At 37.5% G+C, this 26,741-nt stretch overlaps 1 protein-coding gene and 1 pseudogene across 2 annotated transcripts in view; one reads left to right on the forward strand and one right to left on the reverse strand.

The window, feature by feature from the left end:
- Positions 1 to 26,741, forward strand: part of FRS2 (fibroblast growth factor receptor substrate 2) — a 112,742-nt gene that overhangs the window by 52,131 nt on the left and 33,870 nt on the right. For both annotated transcript variants that reach the window (XM_023257227.2, XM_023257228.2), the window contains exon 3: positions 568 to 610. The gene's annotated coding sequence lies outside the window, so the exon portion shown is untranslated. The remainder of the gene's footprint in view (positions 1 to 567; positions 611 to 26,741) is intronic.
- Positions 18,736 to 20,251, reverse strand: LOC101098879 (annotated as a pseudogene).

Consider the following 26,741-nt stretch of genomic DNA (forward strand, 5'->3'; position numbering starts at 1 on the left):
TACTACATGTAACATGTAACTAACTTGGATGTAAATTTAAATAAATAAATAAATAATGTATTCTTCAGGACAGAGTTTCTTATTGGGGTAATGAAAATGTTCTGCTATAATATGGTGGTGATGGGTACACAACTTTCTGAATATAGTATAAAAACCACTGAATTTTACACTTTAAAGAGGTGAATTTTGTGACCTATGGATTATACTTAAAAACTACCCTTCAGGTATCAAATCTTGGTGAGAGTAAAACCCAGTTGAGTACTGGTATTTTAGAATATGAAAATGTGCCAAGATATCATTGTGTACCTAGAAGAAATAATTTGATAATCAGTGGAATAGTGTTTTTGTAATAATAAAAAATAATAAAAATTATAAATTTTATAGATATTTTAATAAAATATTAAAGTACTTTTATTATTAGAGACTTATTATCTCTTAAGCTTTGGTAATATCAAGTGTCATAATATTCTGAATGTACTGTATTAGCATTTTGTTATCGTTTCATTTTTAAGGGACTTCCTTTTTTTGAAGCTAACATTTCAACTTTTCTACCTGAAATTTTTTTAGGAACAGAATTGTATCTGTTTCTCTCAGAAGAGAATTCCACAAGGTAAGAAATTATTAATATAGTAATAAAACAAATATGGTCGAATACAGGCTTAATTGCTTTTGATTTTTTTAATCCTTTTCCCTATATTTATTTCATATCTTTTCTTGATTATTCCAAGATTATCACAAATTTGTTAGCTCCTTTTTTACTACCTCAGAATTTTGAAACAAGATGCATTTCATCTTATTTGAAGTTAAGATTAAAAGGACGTGATAAAAGTCATCACCTTTTGACACTCAAATACTGCTTTTCATGGCATCTTCCTAGCATTATTAAGGAACTCATTCCTAGCATTGTTAGGAGTGAGTTTGTCCATTTTAGGAAGAAAAGTTCTCTTTTTCCATTGGGGCCCATTTACCTTTTACCTAAATGACTCAGGGCAGTAGAGGATTCATAGAAGCTCTATTAGGGGCTGTTAAGTTAAAGGAGATTATTTAGCTATGTTTCCACCTATGGAAATTATATAACTCCTGTATTTGGTTTAAAAAATGGAGTGCTTTCTACTGGGTAGATAAGAAAAGATTGAGTAGCATCTAGTATTAAAAAAAAAAATCCTAAATGATCATCTTTACGATGGATTTTCAGTCATCATTTAGATTATTATACTCTTTGGACTGCTGAAGGATGAAATGTTCAAGTGAGTATATATTGGTGTGCTCCTCTTGGTAGCCAAGAACTTAAAATCAGTTGCTTGGCCTTAAGAGAATTACATCGTTTAAATTTTCTCAGGAACTCTTTGGTATAGGTAGTAGTGATCACTGCAGATTAATCTGACAACTGGAAAATGCTTATAAAGTGAATTATTCAGATCAATAACTCTTTCTCATTTATTCTCCTTTTTCAATGTAATGTGTGCTGAGGGGAACATGCACCCTCAAACACATCTTTCCCACAGATTTAATTAGGTCAGTTTTTATCCTGAAAACTGAAAACAGAGGGTTAAAATAAAGGGACCCACTGGCTGAAGAGGAGGGATGGGGTTTTCACGTACAAGTGTCTTGTGTAGCTTTCCCCCTGTGTTTTTCTTCTACTTCTAGAGGCTTCAGGGAGTCCTGGAACCTGTGTGTAGCACTATCTGATCCTTTAGGGCACTACTCAAAGACAGTACTGCAGGAGAAATCCAGATCCCCATTTTCCTGGACCATCATGCTTAAAGCGAAAACAGAAATTTCACAAGATTTAATCTTAGTGAACTTGATCTGTTACATCTTTGTCCCTGTTCTTTTGGAAAATGAAATTTGAATCTTCGACATTAATACAATGTATGATGTGTTATACATTGTATGACCCATAATACAGCATATGACAGTGATGGATCATAGTATCTGGTACCCATAGGGCTCCCCTGTAAGTGCTCCATAAATGTTTATTTTTATAAATGCCCAGATGCTGTTGTAACTTTATTTTAGAGTAGAAAATAATCAAAACATGATTATTCATATTTATGTAGTATCATCTTCCTACACAAAGGTTAAAAGGACAATGACAACTTTAGAAAAACTGTTGTTAATTGTGCACTAACGAATGGTTGAAATGATAAATTTTATGTTACATATACTTTACCACAGTTTAAAAAATTGTTTAAATTTTTGAGCAACTGGTTTATTATGAAAGAGGATAGCTATGTTTGAGGTATTGAGTTGATGATATTCCTCAGTTTGTGTCATACCCATCCTCATTGGTTCATTAAAGGACTATTTTTCTGTTTTCCTTTGTAACTAGTTCCCATACATACTCAGGTGTCTCTTTAGATCATATAAGTCTTTCACCTTTTACCAGTCCTCATATAAGTGACTTTTTAACATGTTTCATATCTATCCTTTTATGTCTTAGGAAAGGTTTTATTATTTTGTGTATTTTAATTATATGGTAGGTCTTAGTCCAATTCTTGTAGTCCCCTTCGCCCACCTCACTCTTCTGTTTTTCTGAGATCTGGCCATGTTGTTGAATGTTCGTCTAATTTGTTTTGTCCAACTGGTATGTTGTATTTTAGGTTGTTTATTAAAATGAAACTGTTACATGTAAAATTCCTTAAATGTATAAGGAATGTTACAATGAGCATTAAGAAAAGGCCAATTTGTGTTCACTTTTTAAATATTAGAATTGAATTTAAAGAATGTGAATTAGATGAGATGGAAGATTAGAGGAAATATAAACATCTGTTTCAGAGGCTGAGAATCTGTTAGAACAGTGAAAGGAAAAAATTGTGGGACCTAACAAAAACATCTATTTTCCTTCTAGAAACATTGTGTTAAAATGCTCAGGTCTCAGTGTTAGCCCACAAAAGCTTAATAGTTGAAAGATAACCAGTAATATTTTGGAACCTCCTTATTACTGATTACCTATTAATTTCTACATATTATATTTGAACATTCATCTTACTTTTTTAATTTCTTTGAAGCATAACCATGTTTTCTGAATCCACATCACTGAATCTAACACAGAAAAAAACAGTACAAATGCAGCTTTCTAAATTTGGGATGCAGAAACACAGTTTCATCTAGAGTAGCATATTATTAGCAGAAGCAACTTCTGTTGGATCCCCTAACTATAAACTGTCAGAGTGGGAACTTGAGAAGCTCCAAGTCCAAGGTGATGGTATGCCTTGCAGTAATGAAGAGGAAAGAGAGAGGAACACTCCTATGAGAGGATGGGGTGATCCCTGACTTTAGAAGAAGGGCAATGACAGCTGTGATCAGATCAGGGAATGGCTTCCATCACAGAGGAGAAGCTAAAGGTACCTTGTGGGGAGAAGTTTGTGTGGGAGGAGGATTTTAGGGGCACTTAGTTCTGGGGGCTAGGAGAAAATGTGCTACTAATTCAGTCATGAAATGGAAAAGGGTAAAGGAATTCATGTTTGCTAAAAGTGAAGTCAATGTTGAGGCTTTTTGAAAGAAGTAGTTATTTATATGTCAACACTTAAGTATTTATACAAGTTCTGGTGGGAAAACCCGTAACTCTTTTTTTGTTGTTGTTAAGTTTTTATTTATTTATTTTGAGAGAGAGAGAGCAGTGAAGAGGCAGAGGGAGAGGGAGAGACAACTGAGCCACTCAGGCACCCCAACCAGCAACTCTTGAAGTTAATATTGAGTTGGTATCCCATGCATTGTTGAACACTTTTTAAAAGTAACAGTTCTGGGGCGCCTGGGTGGCGCAGTCGGTTAAGCGTCCGACTTCAGCCAGGTCACGATCTCGCGGTCCGTGAGTTCGAGCCCCGCGTCGGGCTCTGGGCTGATGGCTCAGAGCCTGGAGCCTGCTTCCGATTCTGTGTCTCCCTCTCTCTCTCTGCCCCTCCCCTGTTCATGCTCTGTCTCTCTCTGTCTCAAAAATAAATAAACGTTAAAAAAAAAAAATTAAAAAAAAAAAGTAACAGTTCAGAGAATTATACATCAGATAACATAATCTGTTTCTCTAGTTTCATTCGTTTTTGAGTATTTTATATGGCATAGTAATTTCATTAGTCTCACACTGTTATATTAAGAGATGGCCTATGTAAAACAGATAGTGTAGTATTCTCATTTTGCAAATGATGCAACCAGAAGTGGACTTAGCTTTAGGTTCCCTATCAACTGATATTTTGCTCTAAATGGAAGATGTAATTACTAGTTTTAAATTAAAAGAAATTTTTCTAACCTGAAAGAACCTCATAGCCTAAAAAGTTTTAAAAAACACACACATATACAAACAAAAATAAAGCCAGAGAGTAATTGATTGATTTAACCTTAAGGTTCACTAAAGCAGCACTTAACAAATTAACTTGGGTTTTGTTGGCTACTGTTATGTGGAACATTATTTCAGAAATATTTCCAATTTAGAACAAATGCTATACATTTAGATATTTTTAAGTTTTGAACATGGCTGTTTACTTTGGTAAACAGACACTTCGGTGTCTAATTTTGATGGATAGGAGATTAGAATCCTCAATTTGTGGGAATGGAACAAGGAATTTGATCTCACATATTTCAGTACATAGTAATTCCCTCCCCCCAAGTCATTTGTAGTATGAAAATCAAGAAAACTGTGTTATAAACCTGTGTCTTTTATCCTGAGTGACTTAATTTGGTTCAGGCTAGCTTTAGTGGTATAAGTACAGATCAAGTTTGGTTTTGAATAGTCCAGTTTTATCCTAGGGCATTCTAGGTCTGCAGTGTTTTTGGATATGCTAACCATTTGGTTTCAATACCTAGTTGACATTTGATCCTGTGGAAAGATTGTGAGAGATTTCACATGTAGGTGGTGGGATGAAGGAACACAGATTGACTCATAGTCTACTGAGTAGACTGGAGTTATAGGACTTTGAAGTTTAGCAGTGTTTTTGTTACTCAGAAATAAACTCTGATTTATTATTGTATATTAAGACTTCAAATGTAATTTAAGTAAATTTCAACTTTAGAAAATGTGGATAGCTTTATCATTTTTATAAAAGAATATAGTTATTTCAGATACTCTTTGTTTCACGTTAAACTCTTTAGAATTCCATATGAGCTGCCTTTTTTTTTTTTAGCCACTTGCTTTCAGATTAAAAAAAAACAAAACAAAACAAAACCAAAAAACCAAAAACTCAGAATAGGTTGAAACTTGACACAAATTGCTGCCACAGAACAAAAGTGCTGATCGAGTTAAATCAACCCCTGTAATGTGTATTGAAAAGAAAACCTCTCCTCTCTCCGCCAGTTTGAAGAACAAGCGTTTTTCCTGCCAAGAAGGGCTGACTTTAAATGGACCAGCTGTCCATATTAGGAGCACTGGGTTGCTAAGGTGACCATGGCTGTTTGGAGAAGAATGCAGCTGAGAGGGCAAGTTCTTGATGTGTGAGCTGAGGGAAGGAATGTGGTGTGATTGTGCATCATTCCTCCTAATCACATGCTCACAAAATGCTGTGTGGGCAGCATGTAGAAACTACAAATCTGAGTGCTAGAGCTTGTGTGTGGTTAAAATCATTTTGTTTTCATGTGAGCAAGAGGCTTACAGTTTAGATGGAAAACGTCCACTTTGTATACATGTGTGTGTTTTGGGTGAAGGGGAGGGTGTTTTGATGGTGGATGAAATGGGAATGAATTTATTTTGCATGATGGACACACACTTCCGTATTGTAAAGCAAAAATTATCCTGGGATAAATGTTCCTTCCAATTCATCCTTTCAGTCATATATACAGTGTTAATAGTTCCCCAAGTGAAAGATGTGTCCTTGTAATTGTAATAATTGTACTTATATAATATTAAGTAATTGTACTTATATTTTGGGCACTTTTAATTTCAGAATTATTTGAAAGTCCCAAGAATATGTTGTCTGTTTGGCCCATTTCTCCCCTCCCCCCTTTTTAAAATATAGTCTTACTCTTCCAAAGGGAGATTTTATCTTAATATATTGTGTTTCTTCCCTGAAGCATCCAAAGATAGGTTCTGGTATTTGGTAAAAAGTACGATTCAAGGGGCAGTGGGAAGTGTCAAACTAACAAGCCCACTTACCTGAAACACTTTTTAGATTTTACCATGGACATCATTGCTAATATTTGAAATGAGATATAGCCACATATATTGATATAAACACCTACTGAATGCACCATGAAGTTTTTTGTTTTTTTGTTTTAATCCTTGTTAACGAATCCTGACAATAACACGTTGGTCTTTAATGCAGATATAAATATGTAATATCTTTAAGATGTGAAGTCATTGGACATTGGCAGCTCTGTATTACATTAGCATCATATTCTTAATCAGATAGTCTACTTGCTTTGACATGGTTGCTGTTTAATTGATTTATTTATAAAATATGGAGGGAAATTAAAAGATTAAAATAATTTGAGTATTGAATTCAGTTGGTTATTCTCATGGTATACCTTGATAACTTTTGATGGCATTCTCTCAACTAAGTGCTTTATGGTTTTCACATTTAATCTTCAAATCTCCTAGTAACTGATTTTTTTGAGAGATATGGGACATGAATTCACTTTTTTCATACGGATAATAGGTTATCTCAACGCTATTTATTGAAATAGTTCTTTTTTTCTTCCCTGATATGTGAAATTTCCTGTCTCACAAATCAAGTTTTCATATGTGGGTAGTTTTATTTCTGTACTCTCTCTTTTGTACCCTTGGTCTTTTTGTCTACCCCTGAGTTATTACTGTACTATCATAGCTACCTCAGATACTCAAATTTTTGTTTCTTGCCTTGTTCATGACTTCAAAAGGAATGCTTTCAAATTTCACCATTTAACATGATAACTTGTAAATTTTTTTTAAAGATGGTCTTTGCCAAATTAAAGAAGTTTCATTCTATTCTTCCTTGGCTAGGACTCTTGTTTTAAATCATGAATAGATGTTGTATTGAAAGGCTTTTGTATAACTTCAGTGATGATTAAAATTTTTTCTCCTTAATCTATTAATGTAGTCAGTTACATTGATTTTCAGATTAGGTTAACTAAGTATTCCTGGGATAAACCCAATAGAGTCAAGTATGGATTCTCTTTTTTCATAATTATTGGATCTGGTTTGCTTACATTTTGTTTGGGATTTTTAGTGTTCATGAGTCAGATTGGCTTTTAATTTTCTTTTCTTACATTATCCCTGTTGGATTTTCAACATATTGCTCACTCATTCATTCATCCTTTCATTCATTCATTTACTCATTCATAGAGCACATATGAGGGAAGAACAGAGAGAGAATCCACCCTGGCAGTGTGGAGCCTGATGCAGGGCTTGAACTCTTGAACCATGAGATCATGACATGAGCAGAATCAAGAGTTGGATGGTTAACTGACTGAGCCATCCAGGCGCCCCTAACATATCTTTCTTTTTAAATGTTAGTTGTGGTAAAAACACCTATCATAAAGTTTACCATCTTACCCATTTTTAAGTGTACAGTTTAGTAGTGTTAAGTATATTCACATTATTGTGCAACAAATCTACATAACTTTTTCATCTTGCAGAACTGAAACTCTATACCCATTAACCACTCTTCATCTCCCCCTCCCATCGTCCTGGCAACCACCATTCTACTTTCTATTTTTGTGAGTTTTACTGCTCTAGATACCTCCTATAAGTGAAATCATACCGTATTTATCTTTTTGTGCCTGGCTTTTCACTTAGCATAATGTAGCATGTATCAAAATTTTCTTTTTAAGGCTGAATAATATACCATTGTGTGTATAAACATTTTGTTATCTGTTCATCTGCCAGTGGACAAGTATGTTGCTTCCACCTTCTGGCTGTTGTGAATAATGCTGCTATGAATATGTATGTACAGATATCTCTTCTACACCCTTTCAATTCTTTTGGATATAGACCCAGAAATGATACTGTTGATAATATGGTCATTTTATTTTTAATTTTTTGAGGAACTACAGTCCTGTTTTTTAATAGCAGCCACACCATTTACATTCCCACCAGCCATACACAAGTGTTCCAATTTCTCCGTATCCTTGCCAACACTTATTTTCTGTTTTGTTTTTTTTTTTAATAGTAGCCATCCTAATGGTTGTGAAGTAATAGCTCACTATGGTTTTGATTTGCATTTCCTTAATGATTAGTGGTGTTGATTCCTAATGATTGAGTATCTTTTCATATGCTTTTTGACCATTTGTATATTTCCTCTGGAGAAATGTCTGTTCAAATTCCATTGTCCATTTTTTAATCAAGTTACTCTAATAGTTATCATTGTTGTTGCCGAGTCATACGGGTTCTTTATGCTAGGTATTAACACTCTTACCAGATACATGATTGGCAAATATTTTCTCCTGTTCCATAGGTTGCCTTTTCAGGCTGTTAATTGTTTCCTTTGATGCATAGAAGTAGTGTCATTAAGCTTTACCTATGGTTTTTTGGTAAGAGTATTATACTTTTAGGTCTTATATTTAGATCTTTATTATGAGCTAATTTTTATATAAAGTGTAAGGTAAGGGTCCAAGTCCTTTCTTCTGCATGTGGATATCCAGTTTTCTCAGCACCATATGTTAAAACGACTGTCTTTTCCTCCACTAAATGGTGTTAGCATCCTTTGTCTTGGTTGCGTTTTGGTATGAATTAGAAAGTGGTTTTTTTTTCCATTCTCTAGAAGAATTTTTTTAAGGTTGTAATTGTTTGTTGTTCATTCACTGTTTGTAGGACTATAAAACTATCTGGGCTTAATTTTCTTAGTGGAAGGATTTTGAACTGCAACTCTTTGATTTTGTAGTAATTGTTTTTCTGTTTACATTCTCTTTCATGTTTTTAAATGGTCAGTTGATTTTTTTGCCCTTTAAAAGTTGATATGTAGGGGCGCCTGGGTGGCTCAGTCAGTTAAGTGTCCCACTTTGGCTCAGGTCATGATCTCATGGTTCATGGGTTCGAGCCCCGCATCGGGCTCTGGGCTGACAGCTCAGAGCCTTGGAGCCTGCTTTGGATTCTGTGTCTTCCACCCTCTCTGCCCCTCCCCCACTCATGCTCTGTGTCTCTCTTTTTCTCAAAAGTAAATAAACATTAAAAAAAAATAAAAAAAAATATTCTGTGTGACAGAGGATTCATAAAGCATTCCTTTTGTGTACTGAAGCATGATAGTCGTCTTCAGAAAAAGTCCTTGCTCAACTGACTTGTGAGCTGAATTAGCTGCTTTTTTCTGGAGTACCTTTTTTTTTTTCCTTGAAACAACTGGATAGGCAAACTGATTACTTGAACTTATGTATTTGATATTTGTTTTTCTCAAAAATGAACTGAGTGGGCCTAACACTTCAAGAAAAACAGCTGTATTTGTAGCCAGTGATTAAAAAAAAAACTTTCAAGTGAAATTTAGTATCTGGGGCGCCTGGGTGGCTCAGTTGGGTAAGCATCCGACTTTGGCTCAGGTCACAATCTCACGGTTTATGAGTTTGAGCCCCGTGTCAGCTTCTGTACTGCCAGCTCAACCTGGAGCCTGCTTCAGACTCTATGTCTCCCTCTTTCTCTGCTCGTCTCCCAGGGGCTTGCACTCTGTTTCTCTCTCAAAAATAAATAAACATTAGAAAAAAATTAAAGAGAAAGAATTTTGGAAAATTTGTATCTAACACCGGGAGCTTGATAGCTTCCCAGATACCTAAAGACTTCTTGGGGCGCCTGGGTGACTCAGTCGGTTAAGCATTCAACTTCAAATTAGGTCATGATCTTACGGTTCGTGAGCTCGAGCCCCCCCCTTCAGGTGAGTATGAACCCCACTTTGGGTGAGCCCCACTTCTCTCTCCCTGGCTCTCTCTCTGCCCCTTGTGTGATTCTCTCTCTCTTTCTCTTTGCCCCTATCTCACTTGTGCCCTCTCAATCTCTCTCTCTCTCTCTCTCTCTCTCTCTCTCTCTCAAAAAAAAAAAAAAAAAAAATCAATCAGTAAACAAAAATAAAAATAGAAAAGGCTTTTCTTGTGAAGTGGTTAATGATAATAAAGAATGTGGTTTTCTTTTCTGTCATATTGTATTCTGAATTGTGTCAGTTTGGAATACCTGAATAACTCAGTGAATATTTTCCAGATGACCAATGTATAATGATACAAAATCACATATGGGTAAAAGTGCTAGATAAACCAATGAATTTTAATGCAATAGAACGTGAAAAGTTCATTGATATGGTTTTAGAAACCACAGAAGTAACTAGACTTCAGGAAACTACCATTTGTTAAGTTCAGGTGTAGTATCAGGACTAGCAACAGTTACTTGAAATAATTATTGAAATATTCACTTTCCCAGCTATATCTCTGTATGAGGCTAGATTTTCTTCATATACTTATATACTTTAACCAAAATAGTACATCACAGAATCAGTCATAAGAATCCAGCTGTCATCTATAAAGTTATACATTAAAGACATTTGCAAAACTATGTCTTATCAAAGACAAAACTTTTCTTATCAAGTTTTTAATTTTTTCCCATACAGATATTATTTATGTTAACATATCATAAGTTTATTATTCTTTTAATAAATTAATAAATATATTAAACATTTTTCAGATTTAACTTCTAATTTGGTAAATATCAATAGATAAGAACCCAGTTGAAGGAAAACTCTGAAAAATTCTCAAATAATTTTTTTAAAATGTTGTATTTATTTTTGAGAGAGAGAGAGAATGAGGGAGGGAGGGAGGGAGAATGAGTGGGGGAGGGGCAGAGAGAGAGGGAGACACAGATTCCAAAGCAGGCTCCAGGCTCCGAGCTGTCAGCACAGAGCCCGATGCAGGGTTTGAACTCACAAACCACTAGATCATGACCCGAGCCGAAGTCAGATGCTTAACCGATTGAGCCACCCAGGTGCCCCTCAAAATAATTTTTAAAAATGTAAAGGGATCCTGCAACCAAAAAGTTGGTGAACTGGGTGCTGACCTACAGATCACAATGATGTTTCATTTTTATTTCTGACATTATGCATTTGTCCTCCTTTTCCTTTTTCAAAAAAAAAAAGTGGTATCCCAATTTTATATTTAAAAAAATTCAGTCTCCTTTGTAGTTTTAAGATTATTTTCATAATCTGTTAAATTATGATAAATACATCTATAGTTGCATTAACTAATTTTAAAACTCCATAGGCCTAGCACAGTCTATTCATGAATATATTTCTGTATTTTGTTATGCAAATTACCCCCCCAATACTATAAAATTCAGTTAAAAACAGACCCTCCTGGAAGCAGTGACATCCCAGTAGTAAGAGTACACCTGGTTTCCAGATCTTGGTTTCTAATAAGTTCTGTACTAAAAGGAACCAGGGCTCCTTGGAGAAATGGCTGATTTAAGGACTGGGGCAAGAAATATATAGATCAGCTTAGAGCATCTTGTAGTGCCGAAAAGTAAGAATGTGCTTAAACAAACTCACAATGATGGCACTATGTCAAAGGGACATAGGAGCCAACTGAAAGAACTCCCAGTGGTCAAAGGTGGAATCATTTGAACAAGAATTGAAGTGTAAAGTTGTACTGGATTATAACCCAGAGTATAAAATAAGTATTCAAGCCTCCATATGGTATAAATAGGTTGTTGAATGAATGAATGAATAATGAAGAGACACATCTCCTGTGCAGAGTAACTCCAAGTAATTTGTGTTGATACTCCCATCTTCAACAAGGTGGAACATTACTCTCCACTCCTTGAGTGTGGGCTGTGCATAATGACTTCCTTTTAAAGAGTACACTAATGAAAGGAGATGGAGAGGAGTAACTGCAGTGGAGAAATCTTATGAACACTACTTCAGCCAGGTCAGTAGTGATAAGTCACATTGACAGTATGTTTCCAAGGATAACGCTGTGATGAAAGGCATTTTTTCTCCCTGGTCTTCTCCCAAAAACTCATAATGCCAATCTAATCATGAGAAAAACACCAAAGAAATTGCAGTAGAGGGACATTCTACAAAATTCTTGACCAGTATTCCCCCAAACTGTCAAGGTCATCAAAAACAAGGAAAATCTGGGAAACTGTAGCCAAGAGGAGCCTAAAGGGATATAGCTAATTATAATAATGGTATCCTGAATAGGATCCTGCAACAAAAAAAAGCATATTCTATAAAAACTAAGGAAATTTGAATAAAGTATGGATTTTAGTTGATAATTACATATCTGTATTAGTTTATTAATTGTAACAAATGTACCATACTAATGTAAGGTATTATTAATATATAACACCAGATGTGGAGTCTATGGGAATTCTGTATTATCTTCTCAATTTTTATCCAAATCTGAAATTGTTGTAAAAAATAAGGTTTATTAAAAAAAACCAACTGAGTCCCTCAAGTATATTTTTAAACCCAGAAATCATGTACTTCACAACTTTTTCCAGATTTTTTGCTCATATTCACTCTTAAATACTATTACTCCTGGAGGCAACCCAAGTTTAAAAAAATCTAGTAAAAGAACAATTTGCTTGAGGGTATTGCATAATTGATTCTTATAAACAGACCTAACATTTATTTTGTTGTATTTAATGCCACCTGAATGCCTACTCACAAATGTTAGAAGGTTGTATTTATTATGGTCTTAAGTCTTTTGTTATCACTTTAAGTTTTTAAGCTTCAAGCCAGTCAAAATTTTTGTTAAAAAATACTGACAATACGTTTGAATGTATAATTTATTACTTAAGAGTCCTTTCTTATTCGAGATAATCTTACCACATTTTAAATTAATTTTTTTATTTGAGTGAAATTAACACACAATGTTACATTAGTTTTAATCTTAACACATTTTTAATAATTTAAAGAGAGATACTGGTTTCAAACAGTAATCTGTACCTCTCTTTTTCAGAATAAATTTATCTTAGGCACTTGAATGGTGATTTTGGTGATCTTTTTTTTTGTTACTAAAGCAAGTGTCACTGAGGCTGTATATTAGGAAAACAGTATTTATTGCCTCCAGCCCACCTATTTTCTTGTTGGAGGGTGGGATGGAGAAGCATGTACTGGATATTTTCCCTTAACAGACATACTAGTTTTGACAAAATAAACATATTAATTTGTAGCATTTTAGTTAAAAACTGAAAATGTGCATGGTAACAAACCCAATCTTAAACAATTGCAGCCTTATCAATAGGAGGAACTAAGCCTTACTTGGTTAGCTTAACCTTTGGTCTATTTATAGATGTAAGAAGAAAAAGTTGAGCTCTCTTTCCCTTTGAATTTTTAAGCAGATTTTTGAACTAGTGTAAAGAAAGAAAATATTTGAAGAAGCTAAATTAATAGCTAAATCATTTCACTAGCCTGTGATGTTCCAAACTCATGTTTTCCACTTGTGTAATCATACTCCTCTTTTAGCAGAAATAACTACCAAGTAACAAGACCAAAGAAATACCAAATACTTAGACCAAAGATACTAGTATTGGAATTGTGTATTACGGGTAATTTATGTGTTACTCAAAGAAAATACTAATCAATGTTTGGCATCTTTTAAGGTTAAAAATTAAAAGAGCTTGGGAAAGATTTAGAATCCGAAATCTAACATAAACCTAGAAGTCTATTCACCTTCACCCAGGTCTTTGCCAAGACTGTAAAACTTCAACAAGTGACAATGCTTGGAGGAAATGATACAGATTGGGTAATGACTTTTAGGCCATTGACTTGCCCAGTTAGACTCTTTGGGCATCACATTTGCTATAAAAACTGCAACTCAAATGAGTCTTTGAATTTATGTAGTATGAAAAGGAGGACACCTGCTACCACCAAAGTCTTGTGCGTATACTTGCTCATTTTGACAGCCACTTCTAAGAGAAATTTTGTGCCACCATATGCTAAATTTTTTTTTTTTTAATTTTTTTTTTTTCCAACGTTTATTTATTTTTCGGACAGAGAGAGACAGAGCATGAACAGGGGAGGGGCAGAGAGAGAGGGAGACACAGAATCAGAAGCAGGCTCCAGTCTCTGAGCCATCAGCCCAGAGCCCGACGCGGGGCTCGAACTCCCGGACCGCGAGATCGTGACCTGGCTGAAGTCGGACGCTCAACCGACTGCGCCACCCAGGCGCCCCCATATGCTAAATTTTTAAGCTTATTTATTTTGAAAGAGCACACGTGTGAGTAGGGGAGGGGCAGAGCGAGAGAGCAAATCCCAAGCACGTCCTGTTCAGCAGGGAGCCCAATGCAGGGCTCCATCCCATGACTGCAAGATCACAGCCTGACCGGATATCAAGAGTTGGACGCTAAACCAACTGAGTCACACGGGCACCTTCCCCCCCCCGCCCCCCCGATATGCTAAATTGTAAAGCATTTTTTATAAGGGCACCCTGGCTGACTCAGGCTGTAGAACATGTGACTCTTGATCTCAGGGTTGTGAGCTTGAGTCCCACGTTGGGCATAGAGATTACTTAAAGCATTTTTCACGAAATAACTGTCAGTGTTCAGACCAATAAGTAATACATTTTGAGCTCCACTTTAAAAAGTAATCTTTATAAATAAGTATTAAGTGGGGCACCTGGATGGCTCAGTCGGTTAAGCATCTGACTTCAACTCAGGTCATGATCGCGCACTTGGTGAGTTCGAGTCTTGTGTTGGGATCTGTGCTGACAGCTTAAAGCCTGGGAGCCTGCTTCGGGGTCTGTGTTTCCCTCTCTCTCTGCCCCTCCCCTGCTTGCACTCTGTCACTGTCTCTCAAAAAATAAAACGTTAACAAAAAAAAGATTTTAAAAAACCTGCTAAAACAATAAATAACTATTAAGTTACATGTGTTAATTAGTAAAATATAAGATTATTTGGTTGTAGTTTTATTAATATGTTTTTATGTTGAAGAAATTCAGGGGCAAAATTTATCAGTAAGTTATGTTGCAGTTTTGAAACATCTAGTACCTATTTATTCATTCATCTGAGTCATCTGATGACCATGACTCTTTTCTCATAAGGTATTTTCTCCATTGGTTAGAATGCAATATATAATTACTGTATTGGAAACACCAGTAGCAACTTGTATCAGTTGGGGTTCTGGCAGAAAATAGGACACTGACAAGTGTAATCTAAAAGAATTCAGTGAAGGGATTATTTGCAGAGTGTAGGCAGGTTAAGGGAAAGGAGCAGGTAATGATGAAGCTGTTACTACTTCTAGGTCTTGAAAGGAACAGGGGAGGAAGTGTTTACCTGAACCCGCAAGAGCCATACTTACTGGAGAGGGTTGCCTGATAGAGGCCATCAGAAAAGCTTTAGCAGGCAATGGAGCCACAGCCAGTCTGTTCTGTTGGTGCTTCATGCAGGTCAGGCTCCTACAAAAAGAGTAGAGTGGCTCTGGAGGGTCAAATGGAAAATAGCCAGCATTGCATATAACTTTTAAACTCAGCCATAAAAACAAGTAAGCAAACAAACTGGGCTTTAAGAAAGAAGAAAAGAAAGAACATAGTAGTAGAAGTTATTTTTAAAAATTATTTTTAATGTTTATTTTTGAGAGAGAAAGAGACAGAGCGTGAGTGGGGGAGGGGCAGAGAGAGGGAGAGGTGCAGAATCCCAAGCAGGCTCCAGGCTCTGAGCTGTCAGCACTGAGCCTGATGCAGGGCTCGAACTCACAAACCATGAGATCATGACCTGAGCCAAAGTTGGACGTTCAACTGACTGAACCACCCAGGCACCCCAGTAGAAGTTATAAAAACTCAGTTGGGAAGGTTGTAGTGACATTAAACAGGATTATTACAGCCAAAAATCAGCCATAAAATTCAGTTAAGCCTTAAAAGGTTTGTGTGTTTTTTTAAAATTTATTTATTATTTTGAGAGAGAGTGAGTGGGGGAGGGGTAGAGAGAGAGGGACACACAGAATCCCAAGAAGGCTCTGCACTGCGAGCGCAGAGCCTGATACAGGGCGTGAGCCCATGAAACTGAGATCATGATCTGAGTGGAAACCAGGGGTCGGTCGCTTAACCAACCGAGCCAGCCACTCAGACGCCCATTTTTTGTTTTTGTTTTTCTTTTTTTAAAGATTTTACTTTTTAAGATATCTTTATGTTCTTAACATGGGGCTCAAACTCACAGCCCTGAGCTGAGATCAACAGTCTCATGTTCCACCAACTTAGCCAACCAGGTGTCCTCAATTTTTTTTTAATTGAGGTAAGTCAGTATATAATATATTAGTTTTAGGTGTGCAACATAATTTGGTTATTTGTATACACTGTAGAGTTATCACCACAGTGAGTTTGGTGTCCATCTGTTGCCATGTTTATGTGGTATATCATGTTGATTGCAGATTTTAGCCATCTTTGCATTGTTGGAATAAATCCCACTTGACCATGATATATGATCCTTTGTATTGTTGAATTCAGTTTGCTAATATTTTGTTGATGATTTTTGCATCTTTGTTCATTATGGATATTGGCCTGTAACTTCGTTTTTTTTGTTGTGTCTTTGGTTTTGGTACAGCACAATGCTGGCCTTGTAAAATGAGTTTTGAAGCTTCTTTCCTCTTCAGCTTTTTTGGGAGCTTGAAAGTGGTGTTAAATCTAATTTGAATGTTTGGTAGAATTTACCAGTGAAGTCTAGTCCTGTACTTTTGTTTGTTGCAAGGTTTTCTATTACTGATTCAATCTTCTTACTAGTAATTGGTCTATTCGGATATTTCTTTATGATTTCGTCTTGGAAGCTGTGTTTCTAAAATTTACTATTTCTTCTGTGTTATCCAGTTTGTTGGCTTATAATTGTCCATTGTAGTCTCTTATGATCCTTTGTATTTTTCTGGTATCTGTTGTAACTTCTCTTTCTTTTCTGATTTTATTTCAGCCTTCTCTTTTTCTTGGTGACCTTAGGTAAAGGTTTTTCTTTCTTTTCAAAGAACTAGCTCTTAGTTTCATTGATCTTTTCTATTGTCGGTTTTTAGTCTGTAGTCCATTTATTTCCACTCTGATCTTTATTATTTTCTTCTACCAACTTTGAGCTTTGTTCTTTTTCTTTTTTTTCTAGTTCCTTGAGGTATAAAATTAGATTGATATTTCTTTTGTTTCCTGAAGGAGGCCTGGATCATTGTAAACTTTCCTGCTTACATCCCATAAATTGTAGATGGTTGAATTCCCATTTTCATTTGTCTCAAGGTATTTTTTCTTTTTTCTTTTATGTCTTCATTGACCCATTGGCTGTTGAGTAGCATGTTGTTTAATTGTCACAAATTTGTGATTTTTCCAGTTTTCTTCTTAACTGATTTCTAGTTTTATACCATGTAGTTGAAAAAGATGTTTGGTATTATTTCAGTCTTCTTAAATTTGTTGAGATTTGTTTTGTGGCCCACCATGTGATCTGTCTTAGAGAACGTTCCCTGTGCACTTGAGAATGTGTATTCTGCTGCTTTTGGGTAGCATGTTCTGTGTGTATCTATTAATCCATTTGGTCTAATGTGTCATTTAAGGGTGATGTTTCTTTCATTTTCTGTCTGGATGATCTATCCATTGATACAAGTGGGATATAAAATTCCCTGCTATTACTGTGTTGCCATCATTTCTGTCTTTAGACTTGTTAATGTTTTCTCTTTATATTTAGGTGCTCCTATGCTAGTCCATGAATGTATATAAATGTTACATGCTGTTGTTGGATTGATCTCTATTATTATGTAATACTCTTTTATTATGCCTTTTGTTTTAAATTTTTTTTTCAACGTTTATTTATTTTTGGGACAGAGAGAGACAGAGCATGAACGGGCGAGGGGCAGAGAGAGAGGGAGACACAGAATCGGAAACAGGCTCCAGGCTCCGAGCCATCAGCCCAGAGCCCGACGCGGGGCTCGAACTCACGGACCGCGAGATCGTGACCTGGCTGAAGTCAGACGCCCAACCGACTGTGCCACCCAGGCGCCCCTGCTTTTTGTTTTAAAGTCTGTTTTGTCTGATAAGAGTATGGCCATACCAGCCTTCTTTTTTTTCCCACTTGCATGGAATATCTTTTTCATCTCATCACTTTTAGATCTGAAGTGAGTCTTTTGTAGGCAACATATAGAGAAGTCTTTTAAAAAAATATCTATTTAGCCATTCTTTGTCTATGATTGGAGAATTTAGTTATTTTAAAGTAAATATTGGGGTGCCTGGGTGACTCAGTCATTTAGGCGTCCGACTCTTGATTTCGGCTCAGGTCACGATCTCACAGTTCACGGGATGGAGCTCCATGTCGGGCTCCGGGCTGAGAGTGCGGAGTCTGCTTGGGATTCTCTCTCTACCTTTCCCTCACTTGTGAGCCTGTGTGCACATGCACGCACACTCTCTCTCTAAATAAATAAATAAATAAAATAAAGTATTATTATTTTCTTGAAATGATGTGAAACGTTTCTTTTCTATATCAGACAAGAGCACGGCTAAGTAATCCAACGCTATTGCAGCATTATAAATATCATTCCTTCGCCACACTGTAAGATTTAAATGCATCTGCACAAGGGTGCATGCTGTATGAAAGGTGTAAGGTTGCTGTTGTCCTGCCAAGTCCTTCTGGTCCCTACCCAGGTCCTAGTGCAACACTTGGTGGTCCCAATGGTTTTATCAAAATAAATCATGTTTAAAAAATAAAGCATTTAAAAAGACAAGTAAAAATGCCTCAGTAACCGTATATCCAACTCAGACTTCATCCGTTTAAATGTTCTGTTTGCCTCTTGCTAATAGACCTTTATTTCACTCAAACTGAGTGAAACTAAGTCTTCCATACTGAAGTATGTTCCTTGCCCAATTAATCCAAAGGAAAAAAAAACCCTCAAATGATTAGTAAAGAAAAATGTAAGGATTAACACACCCTTTTAATATGTTTTTAAATATTTTGAAGGTTTAAAAAGTATTTAAAGTTTCTAATTTCTGGTGGGAAAACATTATCTGAATAAATACCCGAATGGCAAACCACTGTAAGATGTTTCAGTTGCATGTGGGGCAGAGGGGTAGGAATTCTCTTCATAGCATCCCAGCTTTGTCCACGAGAAGGTCAGAGGTACACTGGTTTATATTATTGTGACATTTGCCAGGTGATCTAAGTTGCTTTTGCTTCAGCAAGGGCTTGATTTGTCAGAAGGGCATTATGCTTGACCTCTGAATTTGGCTGACAATTTACTGATGAGATTCATAACCTTTGGGTGGCTCTGATATTTTGACATATTTGCTGAGTCCTGGGCCACATCCTAGAAGGCCGCCATAACTTCTAGATCCTATGTGGCTGTGAGAACCTCTGGATCACTTAGACTTACATTAAGCCCAGGCATTCCTGCCATTCCAGGCATTCCTCCAGAAAAATTACCAGGCATTCCTGCCATTCCAGGCATTCCTTCAGAAAAATTACCTGGCATCCCCCCCAGGAAAGCCACCTGGGAAAGAAGCTCTGGCTTCTTCCTCCCTCTGGGTGCTCTCTTGTTCTCTCCGAGCCTTCTTAACCCTTTCTATTCTTTCTTTGATTTCTTGTTCTTTGTGTTTTCACTCATACTTTAACGTTCAGCAGTTTTCGGGGTCCTCGGTTGAACTTCTTTCAGCATTGCACTAGCATCTTCATCTTAATCCAGTTTACAAGCAAGGGCGAGGTCACATGCTGCTTCTTCCCAATGGCCCAGAAGTCTGCGTGCTTTCCATCACCACTTGAGAGGCTGAGCTGAATCAGGATTTATTTCAATAGCTCTGTCACAGTCTTGGATGGCAGCATCTGGCTTCTGTAATTTGATGAAGACACTGGCTCTCTTGGCATGCACAATGCCCAAGCGAGGATTCAACTTAAAGGCATATGTGAACAAGTCAGTGGCTTTCTGAAGTTCACTGTTGTTTAGGGCTTCAGTGGAAGCCACTTTTTTTATCATTTGCCTGATCCGTCATTTCCTCGGTTATCTCTACATTTTCATTTCCCATTTTTTGAGAGGCATCAGTATCTGGTTCAGTCACACCTTCATTGTCAATTTCTAGATCACTTTTCCTTACTTGATGGTTCATCTATCTTTATGTTTTCCTCCACCTTCTTACTATGATTTTTCTTCCTTCATACTGTCTTCTGACTTAGTGTTTTGAGTAGCAGGTGGTATTTTACCCCCCATGCTCTCCATCCGCTCCCGCAGGAAGCACATTTCCTCAGTTTGCAGAACACTTGGATCCTGTTTATACATTTTCACGAAGGCCTGGAGCTCGTGCACTTTGTGGGGGTCCATGGTCGAGAGGCCATGGCAGGTGGCAGGTGTGGCTGAGGTTGTGGCTGCTGCTACTAGCTCAGCATGACCGTGTGGAAGGGCTAAAGGAATTATTGACAGATATGTATTTATTGCTATTTTGTTCATTGTTTTCTGGCTGTTTTTGTAGTTCCTCTCTCTTCATCTTCTCTTGCTCTCTTCTCTTGCGTTTTGATGCCTTTCTTTAGTGTTATGTTTAGAGGTTTTTTTTTTCATTATCTTCTGTGGATTATAGATTTTTGCTTTGTGGTTACCATGTGGTTCATATAGAGCAGCATTTAACAGTATTTTAAGTTGGTAGCAATCTTAAATTTGAATGCATTCCGAAACTCTACAGTTTTGCTTCTCCTTCCCTACATTTTGTGTTTTTGATGTCGAATTTTATATCTTTTTATTTTGTGTATCCCTCAACCATTAATAGTTCTAATTAAATTTACTACTTTTGTCTTTTAACCTTCATTCTAACTTGTAAGTGGCTAATCTACCAACTTTACTATATATTTACCTTTACCAATGAGATTTTTACTTTTTTTTTTTTTAAGATTTTTATTTTTAAGTAATCTCTACACCCAATGTAGTGCTTGAACTTACAACCCCCAAGATCAGGTGTTACACACTCTTTGGACTGAGCCAGCCAGGCACCCCAAATTTTTACTTTGTGTTTTCTTATTAGTTATTGCCTTTTCTTTTCAGCTGAAAGAAGTCCCTTTAACATTTCTTGTAAGGCTGGTTTAGCTTTTGCTTGTCTGGAAAATTTGTTACCTCTTCTTCAATCTGAATGACCTTGCTGCGTAGAATATTCCTTGTGGGAAGTTTTTTCCTTTCAGCACTTTGAATATACCATACCACTTCCTTTGGCTCGCAAAATTTCTGCTGAAAGTTCAGTCTCATGAGGGTTCCTTCATAGGTAACATGTTGTTTTTCTATTGCTACGTTTAATTATCTTTAACTTTTGCCATCTTAATTATAATGTGTCTTGGTGCCAATCCCTTTGGATTCATCTTATTTGGAACTCTGTGCCTCCTGTACCTGAATGTCTCTTTCCTTTGCCAGGGTAGGGAAACTTTCAGCCATTATTTCTTCAAATAAGTTTTCTGCCCCTTTTTCTTTCTTCTTCTGGGGCCTTTTTTTTTTTTTTAAACTTTTTTTTAGGTTTATTTACGTTTGAGAGAGAGAGACAGAGCATGAGCAGGAAGGCACAGAGAGAGGGAGACACAGACTCCAAAGGAGGCTCTAGGCCCTGAGCTGTCAGCACAGAGCCTGTTGTGGGGCTCGAACCCACAAACTGTGAGATTATAGCCTGAGCCAAAGTTGGATGCTTAAACTGACTGAGCCACTCAGGTGCCCCAGGATCTTTTTTTTTTTTTTTTAATTTGTTAATGTGCATTTACTTTTGAGAGAGCGCAACAGCATGAGTGGGGGAGGGACAGAAAAAGAAGGAGACAGAATCCAAGGCAGGCTCCAGGCTCCGAGCTGTCAGCACAGAGCTTGACACAGGGCTTGAGCCCATGAACCATGAGATCATGACCTGAGGCGAAGTCGGTGCTTAACCAACTGAGCCACCCAGGCGCCCTGCCCTGGGACCTTTATAATACGAATGTTGGTTTGCTTGATTTTGTCTTATAGGTCCTTTAAGTTGTCTTTACTTTTAATTTATTCATAGATTGATTGACTGCTGCTCTATTTGGGTGAGTTCCACTACCCTGTCTTGCAGGTCACTGATCCTTTCTTTGCCTTCATCTAGTCTGCTGTTGGACCCTTCTAGTGTATTTTTCAGTTCATTTATATTCAGCTGGGTAACATCCATCTGATACTTTCTTACATTTTCCATCTCTTTATAGAAGTTCTCATTGTGTTCATCCATTCTTCTCTTGATCGGTGAGCTTATGACCAGTACTTTGAACCCTTTATCAGATAGATTATCTTATTTATCTCTGTTTCATTAAGGTCTTTCCTGGGATTTTATCTTGTTCTTTCATTTGGAACATATTCCTCTGTTTCCTCATTTTGCTTGTCTTTCTGTATTTGTTTCTATTTATTAGGTAAATCACCTTTCTTTCCAAGTCTTGAAGGAGTGGCCTTGTGTAGACAATGAACCTAGATGAGTCTATTGTTCAGCCTTCCTCTAGCTCTTGGTTGTTTCTCAAACCTTTGTGATTGTCTGAGTAGCCTGATTTATTCTTCAAAGGTCCCAGTTGATGAGAATGTGCCAAGACCTGCCAGTGTTACAAGGGAGTGATCTCAATCAGTACCTGGTTTCAGGCTGATTGGAAGCCAGATCTGTAGGCTTTTAATGTATGCAAATACATACAGTCCTGTGGGACTACAATTATAAACCCTGCTGACTTCTGGACCAGCAGATCTGGAGGTGTCCCTTGGGTGTGGCAAACCTGAAGCCTGTACCTACTGGTCCTGGGGATGTGTTTCTGTTTGCTGTCTTTGCAGTACCCCTGGTGTAATAACCTGTCTAGAACTAACTGTTTTTCTGATTTTTATAGTGCTGTGGAGCCCAGAAATGCAAGCCCCTTTAGTAACCAGGGCCAAGTGATCAAGTGGTGCCCCTATGTGGACTATGCTCACCCATGGGTTTTAGAGAGGCTGAGGAGTGCCGGGGTCAGAGTAAGCCTTAGTGAGGCAAGGAAAGAGTTTTTGGGGGGTGGGGGAATGCCTGTGGCCTTGGCAAGGCTGTGTCTGCATGTGCCCACCTGCAGTAGTAACATAGAGGGAGAGTACAAAAATGGTACTTGCTGGTACTTCCCTCCCCAAAGAAACTCCCAACTGGTCCTTGCTCCTTTAGCAGATACTTTTAAGATTAGTGAAGAAATCTTCATATATTATCCAGTTACCTCTCAAACTACTGCTTACTTTTGCACTGGGTCTAGGGATAAGTGAGTCCACACACAAACCCCTCAAAAGGAGTATCTAGGATCCATACAGCTCCCCAGATCCCCTGGACATAAACCTTCTTGGTTTCCAAAGCCAGATATTTTTATCCCTCTGTTGTAGGTCCACACTTCAGGGAGAGGCTCTGGTCTGTGAGATCCCTCCCTATTGTAGGTGGTTGTAGTGGGGTTGAGGAGGTAAGACCATGTTTCTGCCTCACTTACCTATCTTGATGTGGCCCTTTTATCCCTTATGGAGGGAGCTGTTCAGATGGCTAGTTTTCAGTTCTTCTTTAGTGGGAATTGTTTCATATGTAGCTGTAGATTTTGTGTGTCTATGGGAGGAAATAAGTTCAGGCTCTTCCTATGCCACCATCTTGGATCACCTCCTAAAAGTTTTTATTTCGTATTAAATGTTTTACTTTGGACTCACAAGGTTAGGGGCACCTGGGTGGCTCAGTCCGTTAAGCGTCTGACTTCAGCTCAGGTCATGATCTCGCAGTTCCTGAGTTCAAGCCCCATGTTGGGCTCTGTGCTGACAGCTCAGAGCCTGGAGCCTGCTTCAGATTCTGTGTCTCCCTCTCTTTCTGCCCCTCCTCTGCTTGAGTTCTGTCTCTCTCTCAAAAATAAATAAACATAAAAAAACCCGACACGTAATGGACTCACACAGTTAAAGATGCCTTTCTCTTTTTTATGTGTTTTACTTAGGATTAACTGAATATGATTTTTAAAACTCCATGGAGTCATTACTTTATATTTCTAAATATATAAGAGCTTTTTTGTTGAATCAGTCCCTTTGTTCCTTTTAGTGCAAATATTTCAGATTTAGTTTAGTCCTTGAATTACTTCAGTTGAAAGAAAGCTCAAAGTCATCTCATCAACTTTTTGACCAGTAGTAGAATCTACTGAACATTGCCAATGACTGGTAACTCAGTTCTTTGTTAGATGAGATATGTTTTATTCTCGCTGACTTCTTATGTTTTGGTTCTTACTGTTTTGGTTCAATTTCTATTTCAGGAGGAAGTCAAGTCCGTTATTCCATGAAACAGACAGAAATTTGAAGATATCTGATTGTTTCTACTCTGCTTTTCCTTACTGCTAAATATTCATTTCTTTCTTTTTTTTAAAATTTTTTTAATATTTATTTTTGAGAAAGAGTGCAAGCAGGGGAGGGACACAGAGAGAGGGAGATACAGAATCTGAAGCAGGCTCCAGGCCCTGAGCTGTCAGCACAGAGCCCGACGCAGGGCTCGAACCCATGAACCGTGAGATCATAACCTGAGCTGAAGTCGGATGCTTAATCAACTGAGCCACCCAGGTGCCCCATAAATATTCTTTTCTTTAAATTAGCTTTCCATGGTTTTTGCAATCTTACCAATGAGACACTTTTTCTTATCTCGTGTCATCTTAAATCATTCTCTTCCCTAGGTTTTTGTATAGCATACTCTTGGAGATATTCTTATGGGTTCTTGGACAGTGCCTATCCAGCTCTTTTGTGGACTTCTCTTCCCTGCAGTTCCCTTAAATATTGGTTTAATTTTTCTGTTTCTGTAGGTTTAACTTTTCTTCTCACTGGGCAGTCTCATCTTGTCCCATGCTTTGCATCCATAAGATGACCCAGATTTGTATCTCCAACTCAGATCTTTTTTCCACCTCCATACCTGTATTTCTGTTTGCCTGTTGGCCATTTCCACTTGGATATCTCATAGGCATCACAGTGCATTCAAAATTGCTTAATCCTGTGTCCTTCCTGTGTTCCCCAGCTCAGTGAGTGTACTGTCACCTGAATGAAAATGTGAGTGCATTCCTTGAATCTTGCTTTCCTTCCCAGTTTAATCAATCATCAAATATTACTGATGCTAACATTTACGTTTTGCTCTAATCCGTCTTCCTCTATTTTCAGAGAGATTAAAGAAGAATTCAGATTTCTGGGGGTGCCTGGATGGCTCAGTCGGTTAAGTGTCTGACTCTTGATCTCCCCTCAGGTTGTGATCTCATGGTTTGTAAGATGGAGCCCTCGTTGGACTCTGTACTGACAGCATAGAATCTGCCTGGGTTTCTCTCTCTCCCTCTCCCTGCCCCTCCCCAGCCGGCACTCGCTCTCTCTCTCTCTCTCATTCTCAAAAAATAAATAAACTAAAAAAAAAAACAAAAAACAAACAAAACCAAACCCAAACCAAAAAGAATTGGGATTTCTGTTGTCCTAAAGCCCATGATATTTTCATTTTATCATGCTGCCTTGCTGGCATTATCAGAGATTCATACTGCCTTCTGCTAGAGGAATTTAAAATGCTAAAAACAAAGCCTTTTATTTTAGGTTCTGATATGGTATTTTAAAACATATTAGGATAGTAGAGCTGTTGTAGGCCATTTATCAATTATATGAGAATTAAAGTCTTGCTTTAGCTGCATTCTGCCTTATATTTAGCAGAGTTCATAATTTCAGAGAATTCAGATTTGGAATTTACATGTGGAAAAAAAACTTTTTTAGATTTATTTATTTATTTTAGAGAGAGAGAGCAAGCGCGAGCTGGGAAGGGGCAGAGAGGGGAGAGAGGGAGACACAGAATCTGAAGCAAGCTCCAGGCTCCCAGCTGTAAGCACAGAGCCTGATGTGGGGCTCAAACCCACCAACCTGTGAGATCATGACCTGAAATGAAGTTGGATACTCAACTACTGAGTCACCCAGGTGCCCGTGCATGTGGAAAAATTTCAAGACTTTGATCAGAATGTCGTATGTACATAATTATATGAGACTAATATTCTTTGTAGCTAACTGTTGAATTAAGTTTACAGATTTTTATGTTTATTTTTTAAATTTTTTTTAATGTTTATTTTTGAGAGAGAGAGAGAGAGACAGAACATGAGTCGGGGAGGGGCAGAGAGAGAGGGAGACACAGAATTCAAAGCAGGCTCCAGGCTCTGAGCTGTCAGCACAGAGCCCGATGAGGGGCTCGAACTCACAGACTGCGAGATCATGACCTGAGCCGAAGTTGAATGCTCAATTGACTGAGCCATCCAGGCGCCCCTTTATGTATTTTTTTAATGTTTGTTGCAGAGAGAGAGCGAGAGCACAAGTGCAAGTGGGGGAAGGGCAGGGAGAGAGGACAGAGAGGATTTGAAGTGCTTTGTGCTAACAGCAGAGAGCCTCATGTGGGGCTCGAACTCATGAACTGTGAAATCATGACTTGAGCCGAAGTTGGATGCTTACCTGACTGGGCCACCCACGTAGGCCCAGATTTCTTTTTTAAAAGGGAATTAGCATAGATAGCTTTTCAGCCAGTACTGGTGAAAAAATATTATGAAAGTGAGACAGGGTAAAACATCTTAGAAATTCTCACTGTTTGGGGGATGCCTGGGTGGCCCAGTCGATTAAGCATCGACTTGATTTCAGCTTAAGTCATCATCTTATGGTTGTGAGATTGAGCCCTGCCTAGGGCTTTGCACTGAATGGGGAGCCTGCTTGGGATTCTCTCTCTTCCTCACTCTTTGCCCCTCCCTAGCTCATGCTCTCTCTCTCAAAATAAATAAATAAACATTAAAAAAAAGAGAAATTCTCACTGTTTTCTGTAGATATTTGCTTTCTCCACATTTGCTTTTAAAAAAGGAAGAAATAGTCTCATCATTGCTTTAAAATTATGTTTTATCATAAGAGTGCTCAGAGGGAATATCCCCAGTGATCTCAGCTATACTTTTGAATATAGCTCTTTGGCAT

Source organism: Felis catus, chromosome B4 (assembly GCF_018350175.1).
Source record: "Felis catus isolate Fca126 chromosome B4, F.catus_Fca126_mat1.0, whole genome shotgun sequence".
NCBI lineage: Eukaryota > Metazoa > Chordata > Mammalia > Carnivora > Felidae > Felis > Felis catus.